Source organism: Palaemon carinicauda, chromosome 14 (assembly GCF_036898095.1).
Source record: "Palaemon carinicauda isolate YSFRI2023 chromosome 14, ASM3689809v2, whole genome shotgun sequence".
In the NCBI taxonomy this organism is placed as follows: Eukaryota; Metazoa; Arthropoda; class Malacostraca; order Decapoda; family Palaemonidae; genus Palaemon; species Palaemon carinicauda.
The window spans coordinates 63,651,139-63,661,138 of record NC_090738.1 but is presented as its reverse complement, the minus strand read 5'-3'; positions in this window follow the sequence as shown (position 1 = coordinate 63,661,138).

The following is a 10,000-nucleotide window of genomic DNA, read 5'->3' as shown; positions in this document are numbered from 1 at the left end:
TATATATATATATATATGTATGTATGTAAATATATATATCTACTCTATCTATCTATCTATCTATCTATCTATCTATCTATATATATATATATATGTATATATATATATATATATATATATATTAGACACATATATATATGATCAAAACATATTTCTATAAATGAAAAGAGATATATATTTTACTCTTACCTGCAATTCTCCAATAGCTCCTAACTGATCCCCTTATTCTTCCACTCACCCAATCTCTCCTTTCCTTTTCAATTAACGACAAACATATAAAACTTGGCAATACTTCACCTGGGAGGCGTCATTCGGAGTACTTTCCGGACATCAGACCTCAGTCTGAATTTTTGACGACAAAAGTTTCCGTTTAGGGATGTAATTTTCCTCTTGCCAACTGTGAAATGAAAGAAGAAGAAGAAGAATCTTACATTCTTGGCAGGTCACCGGGAATCCATTTACTTTAATAAGAAAAAGGTAAAAGACAAGATAAAGAAAAAGATGAGGCAAATCCCCATGATTAAATTTAGCCGGATTTGATGGCAATGACGACGATAGAAAGATTCTATCACGAAAAGATAAAAACATGAATTACTGCTCAGCCGGATATCGCTCAAAATTGATGATTTGATGGAGCTGTGCTATGATAGGCTGTCTTACAGGAATTTTCACATGGGATGGGAATATACTTATATTTTTGGTTTAAAGGCACGTCCTTACTGCATATGTATGCACGTAATAATGTCCTCTTCATAAACAATAATATTATGCTATCAATATCGGATGATTGTAAAGGTTTTAATACGTATTTCGTTGATACCAATTATATTTCTTTTTTTTTTAACCATTATCTTATCGCTCATGTTTGTAATAGTGTCTAGTTTTATGCCCTACATCGAAATTTTTCTTTAAGATATCATTTATTTCTCCTTTTTAAAATTTCTTCTTAATGATTAAATTAGTCTTTCTTATCGAAAAAGTATTATTTCTAGAAATATATAAAGGATGGCATACCATTGGACATTTCAGAAGTAAATTTTATTAAGGGACAATTTTTTTTTTCTATGAATCTACTCACAAATTAGAAAATCGACATCGTGGTGAAAGAAAAGAAAAACTGTGTCCTACGTTCATATTATTCATTAATATGAACAAAAAAAATTGTTTTAGTGATATTGCCTAATTATTTACATCATCTAAGGAAGGAAATGCCAGCTAACAAGACCTTCTAATCTGATCTCCCGACGAGATCACTTGATGTCAAAAATACTCTAAAGCATAAAAGGCATCGTTAATGAAAAATGAACATAAATACAACGAATGCAATTCTTAATGCATTTCAAGGAAATTGCAGCGGAAAATTACTCTTCTGTTCTCATGGTCTACAGTCGTTTATCATTTTCGATCAACATGACTCATGCGATCGTACTCTATTAATGGGTGTCCTTTAGAGATTAATGCGTGTCCCTTAATGGCACTGTGGTTGACACAATGTTGCAAGGGACAATACATGCTTTTGCTGCTGCTATGTTATTAATGGTGAAGGAAAATATCTTGTATGAATAGTTTGGTAAGAATGTCTTTGATTTCATACATTTGTGTCTTACTAACTAAAACGCAATTTAAACGTTTAAACGGCGTCTCATGAATGACAGAGCAAGGGACATCGACTTAAGATCAGTTTCCAAGCTAGGGACCAAGGAGGGCCAGTCAATGGCTGTTGATGACCCAGCATAAATACCAATAGGCTCCCCCTAAGCAACCACATTCTTAGATCACATTAATGTTGAGGTTTGAGCGACCAAAGGAACTAATGAGTTTGAGCATGACTCAAACCCCCAGATTGACAATCACCAGGCAAGGACATTACACATATATTTTAATGCCAATAACCCGAAAGTTCAACTCACATGCATAACATAATGTATAACCTGAATAATTTCTTCGGGCGACGGCATTGAGGTAGAGAGGGAGGGGAAGTCGTAAGTCGAATTCCTTATCTCATTTTGCGTCTTGTTTTATTCGTGATCGTTTCTCAAATTACATTACACGCACGAAGCTTTTCCTAAAGTACGTTTAGAACAGATTTCCATGTAATAAAATGCAAAATGTAATATTATATTAATGTAAATGTGTGTTCATTTTCTTATTATTCAAGTGAAATGGTTCATATATCAAATATGAAGTTATAGCCATGGACATAAATCGCATTATGGGGTATTATGAAGGAAAAGGAAAAAAAACTTATTTGGTGTAATCTATAATAGGGCAAAACAAGTTAATGTTTTTAGGAAAAGATGAGGATGATGATGATGATGATGATGATGGTGATGATGATGAGAATTATTATTATTATTATTATTACTATTATTATTATTATTATTATTATTATTATTATTATTATTATTATTATTATTATTATTATTATTATTATTATTATTATTATTATTATTATTATTTTAATTTTGTTGAGTTTTAATTATGAATTATATCAATATTATTCTTCTTGAGTTACGGTGGCCCGTGTGGTAATGTCCTTGACTTGTGATCACCAGACTGGGGTTCAATTCCTGCTCAAATTCGTTGGTTCCTTTAGTCGATGCATTTTCACTATCCTTGTGAGCTAAGGAAGGGTGGGGGCCGGATTGGGCAGTCTATAGGTCTACCTAATATGTAATCAACAGGTATTGCCTGGCCCTCCTTGGTCCTAACTTGGGTGGAGAGGGGTCTTATGCGTTTATCATGTATAATATGATCAGTCTCTATGGCATTGTTATGCTTGGTAGGGCAATGTCACTATCCGTTGCCTCTGCCCTTCATGAGCAGCATTTAAATCCTTTATGTTTTTTTTTTATGGATTTATACCCATATATTTTAAACAATAAGTGAGAGTTGAAAAAAAAATCAGATACATAGATATTTACCTAAATTAAGAATATTTCGTGCTATATATAGAACAAAAATTTTATAGGGAAATTCACCTATCCATTGAAAAGTAATTATGGAAATTTTATAGCTTAAAAAAAAATAGTATACAAACAAAAATGTGTTTTTGCTTGTATCAGCTGCCCATGACAGGCTATTCTTGCCTTGTAATAAAAGTTGTATCTAAGATTGTAAGTACATCACTGAGAAGAATGAAAAATGAAATAAAAATATAAATTTTATCAAGGACAAACTGGTACATCCTTGAATACACCTTCCATTAAAAACTAATTAAGCCTTTAGCTTCCTCAATATTCACCTAATTACCTAGTAATAGACCCTGAAATTGTCCATGAATATTGAATTAGAAAAGACTTTCAGTCTAGAATTAGCCAAAAAAATTCGGTCAGATTATTCTGAGTAAAAAGAATTACATAGTAATGTTATACATACATACATACATACATACATATATATATATATATATATATATATATATATAAAGAGAGAGAGAGAGAGAGAGGAGAGAGAGAGAGAGAGAGAGATGCATATATACATAACATATACATACATATATATGGTATCAGGACAACTGCCCCCGGGACAACTGCCCCCGTAGGACAACTGCCCCCGTAGGACAACTGCCCCCCGTAGAACAACTGCCCCCGTAGAACAACTGCCCCCGTAGAACAACTGCCCTCGTAAAACCCCTGGACAATGGTGTAAAAAAATGCATAACTAATAAAACCAATGTTTTATTATTGTTATTAAAAAATACATGATTTAAAAATACGTTTTAAAAAGATAACATTATATACTAAAATTTGTACATAGATGGGTTGCAAAAATATTGAAAAGGGATTTAAATACTAGAATTTTAAATTGTGGGCTATGTATCTCAAAAATTCCAATTCGTCGTGGTTCTCAAATTCTTGCACAATGTTTGCTATTCGTATGCTAGAATCCTGATAGCGTTTCTGCTTAGGAGGTACGTGATGCCCAGCAAGTAGTTGATTAATTATGACGCTGGATAGTGCCTCTTCTCTCTTCAACACCCCCAAAAATCTCCATATATTTGGATGAAATGACGTAACGCTTGCTTTGCATATGGTTATGCCAGCCTTATACGGCGTTGTTTGTTCGAGGTAAATCTTCAACAACACGAGTATACCATACTCCACATGCTTATAGGGAAACGTGGCTGTCTCCTTGTATTTCGACGTCTTCTGCCGATGTATGTATCTTCAAAATAATCTATTATTGCATCAGCCTCAGGTGGCAACATCTCTTGTAGTTTCTCAAAACGCTTCAATAACTTTTTTGCACCTTACGGTATATGTTTAGAGATAAGTGGTAAAAACATCCTTTAACAGTTACGTTAGGGAAGATCTCTTCAATAGCACTCCTAGCAGCTTGTTCAAAGTCTATTAGGAAGGTCTTTGGATTAAGTCTAGGGTTTATAGTGAGGAGATTTTGAAGGATATCTTCATATGCTGCTTGTCGTTTATTGGTAGCAGAGCATACACAAACGGAATAACTATTTCAGAAGTTAAGCAATGAATAGTGTACAATTGGTAAAATACCCCGGGTATAATCTTAAAGGTACCGTCACCAAACCAATTATCTGATTTCTCCAGAAGCCTAATGTTTGTTGGTGTTGAAAATAAAAGGATACGCTGCTCAATCAATCCACTATCATAAAGAAGAAAATCTTCACCACTAGAAGTTTTCTTGTACTCCGAAGGAATGACCATGTCTGCTAGGTTTGATGGGATGGGATGAGGAGCGCCAGCAGCTTGTTTGTAGCGCCTTATTGCACGGCGAATATGTCTCACCGGCGGTAGCTGAGTTGCAGCACCGCTTGATATCGACTCAACTGTTTGGGAAATTATTTGCTGTGCAGTCTCCTCGGTAGCAATAGATTTAGCCTTTATTTCCTGTTGTACTAACAAGACTTCACGGCGGGATTGGTCAACAGCATGGGTGTGATCATTTACATAGCCAACTACTTAATTTTCACAAACTTTTCCTTTCGGTTTACAGTTATTATGGCGGCGTTTTTCACATTCATAAGATGTAACATTATTTGCCAATTCGTTCTGCTTCACATAGATGTATCCTTCATAAATAAGCTTCATTTTTTCACGTTCACTTTTGACGAACTCCATGATGGGTTATGTTACTTCTTGTATTTCTTTCGAAAATAAAATATATCTCGTACGACCGATTACACACTGGATCCTTCTTACTTTTTTTTTTTTTTTTTTTTTTTTTAAACAATTGTTTGACTATACAGAATTAGCCAATTGCGATAGCTTTCGAAAATAAACTATAACTCATACGACCGATTACCTAATTAGGAAATAACTACAAAAAAGGTAATAAATTTAGGAAATAGATACAATTATTTCTTCAATGACCGATTATGTAATTAGGAAGAATATCTTCATAAATTATTACTAAAAATAATTACGTAAATGGCAATATGGGGGGGCAATTGTCCTGGGGGCAGTTGCTCGGGGGCGGTTGTCCTAGATCCCACATATACATATATACATATATACATATATACATATATACATATATATATATATATATATATACATATATGTATATATATATATATATATACATATATATATATATATATATATACACATATGTATATATATACACATATATGTATATATACACATATATACAGTATATACACACTATATATATATATATATATATATACATATATATATACATATATATATATACATATATTTATATATATATATTATGACGGGCTTGAGTGAACCTTACCTGGTGGCTATGTTTGGGGATGTTACCGGTCTGTAATCACTCAAGTTATCCCTCATAAATTTAAAATATCACCACCCAACAAAAATTATTATTTATTTTGTCTTCTTCACTTGTTGTTTATTATCACCTCTGTTTTAACCACTTTTTCTAGAAATGATTTTAACTCTTTCTTGTTTGTTGGAATTGGATATTCAAGTATACTTGCAATGTTGACGTCTTTGGGCATTATACGTCCACCTCCGATGGTATGCCCCAGATAAGTTACCTTAGCTCTCCCAAAAGCACTCTTGGCCAAATTAACCGTTAACCTTGAAGATCTGAAGTGATGGAAGAGTTAATCGAGGGTCTGTAGGTGTTCGTCCCAGTCATCACTAGCTACCACCACGTCATCCAGATATACGTATGTGTCTTTCATATTTCTTATTACCTCTGGACATCATCCTTTGAAAGGTGGCAGTAGCGTTGCTGTAATATGATCAGCCAAGAAATGTATTAGTTTTTGTGATCCCTTGTTATTAAGGGGGACATGAGGTACGATGGTCATTGCTCTTGGTGGATGAGAATCATCTCTATGTGGCACGCCATCTTTTTGTGATGGAAAAGGGTTTTGGGGGGGATTTATGTATTTTCAATAAAAAATAAGAAAAAAAATATGTTTATGTTATTCCCTATCGAATGCCATATATCGAAGAATCATTTCTATTTCATTTATAAAGAAACTATAAGTTTTTCAAAGTATACTTGCAATGAACCTTCTAGCATATTGGATTTAACTAAATTTCCTAGTCTATTCTTGAATGAATATTAACGAATCATAATCTACACATAATAAAAACATGAAAATATCTAAATATTGATTCAATAGTTTTGTGATAAATATATAAAGTAAATGAGTCAATTAAACCATATGAAATCCTTCTAAATATTGTCCCTACCTGGTGACCTGTCAGGTTATATTCGATTCCAGCTCAAGGTCGATAGTTTCTGTAGAGTGTGCAACCTCACTATCCTTGAGAGCTGAGTATGGGTGATTTGGGGGAGCCCATAGGTCTACCTACCATTTGTTGGTCATCCATTTTCCTAGCTTTGATGGAGAGGGGGTTTGGGCACTGATCACATATACATACATACACACACACACACACACATATATATATATATATATATATACATATATATATATATATATATATATGTGTGTATACATATATTTATTTATACATATACATATATAAATACATATATACATACACACATATACGTGTGGATATACATACATATATATATATATATATATAAAAATATATATATATATATATATATATAACATATATATATATATATATAAATATATATATATATATATATATATATGTATACACACACACACCCATATATATATATATATATATGTATATATATATATAAATAGGTATATATTTGAATGTACATATATATATATATATATATAGAGTATATATGATCAGTCGCAAGGATATTTTCATGGTCCCTTGCATCTTCCATTCATGAGTGACCTTCAAACATTTAAGGACTATTTGGATAAGAAAAAGGACACCCATGATATAAAAGGAAACAAGAATTATTTCACAACGTAGGCAATGAGCAAATTGAAGCAAAATTATCAATGTTTTCTTGATGGCTACGTTTAGTGAACTATAATTTCGCAACGCAATTAAAAGATATTGAGCTAATTGTTAATTTAGATATACTTAATGCAAATGTTATTAATCATTTAGTACTGCTTAAAGTTTAAGAATTTCACAAATTAAAAAAAAAAAAACAGATTAATAATTTCAAAATTTTGGTTGATTTTCTCTTCAAATTAATGTCATGAAATGAGACTAGAGAAGTAAAACTTCCTTTTGAGAATCAGGTAACTAAACAAAATCATAGTGATATAATTATCTAATTTTTACTAAGATTTCTAAAGGTGACAGATAATACTTTAGCAGGTCAAAACATAAATGTTTTAATGACATTTTCTCCTCATGGGTTCAGTAAGAGAATACAAAGACTTCTCAACGATCTTCATTAATTTCTTATTCTTAATTTTATTTTAAAGTCCTTAACCAACCAAAGTCATATAGATTTCTATAACTATTAATAAATCTACATATCATTTCTATTCAATTGGTTTGTACGTAAAAAAGGACTTTCTTTCATAGCGTTATAATAGGGAACTACGAAAATTATTTCATGGATGTCACAATTTTTTATCATAAGCAATCTTGTTGCAAAAAACTTACTGATTTTCCCCCAATAACCTTTGAAATACACTCAACCTGCAATAAACATTTTAATTAAAAATGTTTAAATTAACAATAGAGAGAGAGAGAGAGAGAGAGAGAGAGAGAGAGAGAGAGAGAGAGAGAGAGAAAGAGAGAGACTTGCCTGTAGTTTGTTTTCAGCTTTTAGTATAACAAAAGAACGAATCAAATGGACTAAGTGATACATAGATGAGCAGTGTGAAAATCAAGGAGTGTGCTCTCAACTGGCAAAACCAAAGCTATCTTGTAATCGCAGAAATACAAACTAGAAATGAAACTCCCCCATTAACATCCCCAATCGACAACCACTTATGTTCTATTAGCAAATAATGCTTATGAAGGTACTGGAAGCATTTACTCTTAAAAAAAAAAAAAAAAAAAAAAAAAAAAACATACATACACACTACCATTTTTCTATTTTTCTCAGGTAATTTTTCAACAAATATTAATAATTCGCTTTGAAAGCCATAAAGGTCACCAGAATCAAAGTGTGTTTTGGCACCTATTATTTCATTGGACGTATTTGAAAGCAGCCTTTATGATCAACGAACCATCTGGGAGCCGGAATGCAGCTCCTGTCTTTGATGGTAATTGAAATAGAAACAGGAGAGAATAATCGATCACTCTCGTCTTTTCTAAAAGGTGGATGACTTGTGGATTAGGATGGTATTGGCTTTGATGCTCAAATATTTGATATATACGTTACTGGATTTCAGGGGTAATACAAATGTGAATTCAGATATGCGGAAATTCTATTGGGAAATTAGTTTTCTTGTCATTTTCATAAGTTTTGTTGGTACTTTTTAGGTATTATTATTATTATTATTATTATTATTATTAATTATTATTATTATTATTATTATTATTATTATTATTATTATTATTTATTGCTAAGCTACAACCCTAGTTGGAAAAAGCAAGATGCTATAAGCCCAGGGTCCCCAACAGGGAAAATAGCCCCAGTGAGGAAAGGAAACAAGGAAAAATATATTATTTTAAGAACAGTAACAACATTGAAATAAATACTTCCTATATAAACTATAAAAACTTTAAAAAAAACAAGAGGAAGAGATATTAGATAGAATAGTGCCTAAGTGTACCCTCAATCAAGAGAACTCTAAACCCAAGACAGTGGAATTCAATGGTACAGAAGCCATGGTACTACCCAAGACAAGTTTACCTAATGAAAGTATTAGTGGAAGTTCTGTCTAAGAAAATGATAGGAGAAAAGGAGAAGATAGTCGAATACTGAAATGCAAACGCTTTTGATGGGTTTTCAGTAGTTTCTACATATTTTCTTTCTTTTTAATTAGTGCAAAACATCATGCAGAAATTAAATTATTTCTCAAATTTACAGTTTTCATTGATAAGATTAGATAAAAAATTGTTCCTTCCGTAGGCATCTTGCATTCAATGCCCAATAGATTAGTATTTTTATTTACTAAACTAAATTCTTATTTATTAAGTTTTTAAATATTTGACCATCTGAAGTCCTGGTATTTCACATGATATTCATGAAACACTGAGAGAGAGAAAAAAAAATCTTAATTTTGTCGCATTTTTACTTTGAATCATTGTATACGTTTCAATTATATTACATAAATCAAGCTAGACTAAGTTTTTGCTTTAATACATTCCTAGCACAATTAAAAAAACACACCCACAACACAATCTTCACCACATTTGTCATTTCGGTTTACAATTGAATATATGCACAGTAAAAATCAGAACTTTATCCTTGAGCAAATGACATAAACAACGCTTCTTGTATACAACAAGTGTATTTTAGAAAGTAACGTGTTTCTTGAATATAGCTGGAACTGACCTATATATCTCATTAAATCCTGTTACGTCTAGATTATTCCCTCATCCAAAAATACATCTGGATTAAAAAAAAAAAAATAATGGATACATTTAGAAGACATTTTCCATCCTATGCTGAATGACATTTTCAATTCTAAATGTGGTATTTTGTT